This window comes from Gracilinanus agilis, chromosome 3 (assembly GCF_016433145.1).
Source record: "Gracilinanus agilis isolate LMUSP501 chromosome 3, AgileGrace, whole genome shotgun sequence".
NCBI lineage: Eukaryota > Metazoa > Chordata > Mammalia > Didelphimorphia > Didelphidae > Gracilinanus > Gracilinanus agilis.
This window is the reverse complement of record NC_058132.1, coordinates 5,229,089-5,232,444: the sequence shown is the minus strand read 5'-3', so window position 1 is coordinate 5,232,444 and position 3,356 is coordinate 5,229,089. Positions and strand designations below refer to the sequence as shown.

Here is a 3,356-nt window from a genome sequence, read left to right as displayed (position 1 = left end):
TCATGTTGGCCAGTCTGGTGGCCGTGAGGTGATACCTGAGAGTTGTTGTTTTACTTTGCATTTCTCTAATTAATAGTGATGTGGGGCATTTTTTCACATGACTAGAGAGTTTTAATTTGTCCATCAGAAGATTTCCTGTTTATATCCTTTAACTATTTGTTACCTGGGGAATGCTTTGAATTCTTTAAATTCTCTTTAATATTGAGAACTGAAGCCTTTGTTAGAGAGAATGTTATAAAGATTGTTTCCCAGTTTGTTGTTTGTCTTTTAATTTTGGTTGCATTGATTTTGTTTATGCAGAAACTGGTTGATTTAATGGAGTCTGTTACCTAATTTACATCCCATAGTAAATTTTTCCCTTAACTGTTTTTGAGAGTATTTTAATGATTTCAGTGTGATTGCTTTTCTTTGTAAGAGTACGGTTTTGTTTAATATTCCTCTCGGGTACTACACACAATTTCAGGAAAGCCTCATTCAGGCTTCCCAGCCCTGCCTTCTCCCTGTTCCTGTCCAGTAAAGGCTTCTTGCCCAGCCCTGGCTGCTCTGTGCCGGCTCTTTGCTCTGCCTCCCCCCATAGTTCTAGTTACAGAACTCTAAAACTATCATTGACTCTGCCTTCATTTCTGGATGGGAGGTGGTGATGGAGGAGGAAGGGAAGAAGCAATTATTTAGCACTTACTGTGTGCCAGGCATGGTTTTATGGTCTTTAGAGATACGCTCTCATTTGATTCTCACACCAACCCTAGGATGTCACTGCTCTTATTATCTCCAGTTTTACAGTGGAGGAAACTGAGGCAGGCAGAGGTGATGTGACTTGCACTGGTTCACCCAACTTGTGGGATCTCTCCAAGCTTATACTCTTCTTCCAGTTTTATATGACTTGTTTCTGGCATTCAGATGAGACAGAGAGAGAGACAGACAAAGACAGACAGAGAGAGAGAAAAGAGAGACAGAGACAGAGAGAGAGAGAAAAGAGAGACAGAGAGACAGAAAAGAGACAGAGAGACAGACGGAGACAGAGAAGAGAGACGGAGACAGAGAAGAGAGACAGACGGAGACAGACAGAGACACAGAAAAGACGGAGACAGAGACAGAGACACAGAAAAGACGGAGACAGACAGAGACAGAGAGACAGAAAAGAGACAGACAGAAAAGAGACAGAGAGACAGACGGAGACAGAGAGACAGACGGAGACAGAGAAGAGACAGAGACACAGAAAAGACGGAGACAGACAGAGACGGAGACACAGAAAAGACGAGACAGTGACAGAGAAAAGAGAGAGACAGACACTTAGTAGGCATTGATCCTAAACTGCTGTGTGCCAGGCTCTAGCCTGAGGCTGCCTTCAGTGTAAAGCAGTAGCAGCAGGGCAGAGCTGGAGAAGAAATGGGGGGAGGGGAGGAGGCTGCAGCCCCACAGGCTGGGGAACATTTCGTTTATGACCCCCTCCCCCACCAGAGGGCTAAACCCAGGGCCCAGGCAGCAGGACTCCATTTCCCAGAATGCCTGTGCAATGACATCATGCAAGTCTTGGCCCTGCCCTTGGAGGACTTCATTTCCCAGAATACCGATTGAGGCCTTCTCCCTAGGCTTAGCTCCTCCCGTTTGTGGCAGCCTCAAAGCATGCTGGGAATCTCCTGTGGGCAGCTTCAGCTCTCAGAAAATTCACATTTGTGCTTTTTGGACCTTTGCTGGGTGAGAGGGGAGGGGAAGGTATCAATGGGAAGCGGCGCCCCGCGCTCCCTGCTCAGTCAGCCGAGACTTTCTCTCCTCTAACTTTTTGGGGAACGGGAAGATCCCGGCGGACCAGTTCCTGGTTGGTGAGCCTGGCCAGGTGGGCTCAAGCGTGTGCGCCCGCGTGTGCGCATGTGCAACAAGCGAGAAAAGGCCGGGGTGGTGTGCTGGAGTGTAAAAGTGTGTGGTTGGGGGAGGGAAGAGCCTGTCAGTGGAAGGGCGGATCCCCGCACCACCTCCTCAGGTCCTGGGGAACTGAGATCCGTGGATCAGTCAGCCAGCCAGTCAGTAGACACTTATTGGGCACCTGCTGTATGCCAGGCTCTGGCCACAGGCGGCTTCCAGTCTAAAAGAGAAGAAGCAGGCAGGGGTGGGGGGGACAAGGCTGCAGCCCTCCCCGTCACCACCATTTGTGTACAGCCCTTCTCCCCACCAGGGCTCTTAGCCCAGGGAACAAGGCAGGAGGACTCCATTTCCCAGAATGCCTGGGTTTTGTCGACCGTGTTGGCACCGCCCCCTCGGGCAGCCCCAAAACATGCTGGCAATCTCTCAGCTCCCCGAAGGTGCCCAGTTGCGGTTCTCTATTTCTGAGTGAGAGGAGGAGGGGCCGGAGCCCGGGCCCCAGTGTAAGTGCTTGTGGTGGGGGGAGGGGCTGGCCCAGTGTGTCTCCTTGTCTGTCCATCACCTTAAAGGCCCTCAGAAAAGGGACCCACACGGAAGTGCAGGGTCAGGCCTGGGAGGCTCTGTCAGAGCCGTGGTAGGGCTTTCCCCTCCCCCCCCCCCCCCCCGGGAGAGGCCGCCCCAGGAAGGGGGCGGGACGGGCCTGGTCTGGCTGGTCTAGTCTAGGCTCTTTCCCAAAGGCGAAGTTCAGGTCAGAACTCACCTAGCAGAAATAGGGGAGAAGCAGCCTGGTGAAAGGAGCAGCGGGGGTGCCCGTACCCATGTGCCATGGAAGGAGCCCCGATCTTGGACACTGAGGAAATGCCAGCACGCTCTCCCAGCTCCCACCTGAGGCCCGGCTCCCCCTCCAGCCCCCTTCCCATTCCCCAGTAACCCCTCCCCCCACAGTCTCCCCCAGTCTCCCCCAACTGCAGCTTCTGAATAGAATGAAGCCAAAGATGGCGCCAGAGAGGGTGGGGGTGGGGGGCTTCTTCCTGGCCAGTCCAAGGCCCTTTCCAAGCCTGAGGCTCCCTGTCCCCCCCTGTGGGGGAGGGGCTCCCCTGAGGCTGGGGAAGGGACCTGGAGCCCCTCTGAGCCCTCTCCCTCTCCCCTCCCCCACAGGCGCACAAGCAGGAAGGCCCCCCACCTCGGGGCTCCACCCCCTGAAGGACCCCCGTGTGGCCCCAGCAGAGAGCCCGCAGCCAGAGGGAATGGCCCCCGGGACCCCGAGGCCCCCCTCCCAGGTGAGTGCAGCCCATCCCCGGCCCTGGCCAGGCCCCCCCAGGCTGGAATCCTGCAGAACTCAGCGCTGTGTCTCCGCCAGGTCTCCAGGGGGCGCCATCCCTGCTTGTCCTCAGGGGGAGCTCCAGGGTCAGCCCGGGCTGCCCCCCATCCCCGGGTTCTGGGGTTTCCCGGCCTTGGCAGCCCCTGCCTGAAGGAGGCGGCCCAGGTTGCAGCCACAC

The 3,356-nt window shown here is 55.3% G+C and overlaps 1 long non-coding RNA gene across 1 annotated transcript in view; it reads left to right on the top strand.

The window, feature by feature from the left end:
- The first annotated feature begins 2,064 nt into the window (after positions 1–2,064).
- LOC123239782 overlaps positions 2,065–3,356 on the top strand; it is a 7,976-nt gene continuing 6,684 nt past the window's right edge. Inside the window, exons 1-2 of the long non-coding RNA XR_006505740.1 lie at positions 2,065–2,360; positions 3,016–3,137. This is a non-coding gene — a long non-coding RNA (uncharacterized LOC123239782). The remainder of the gene's footprint in view (positions 2,361–3,015; positions 3,138–3,356) is intronic.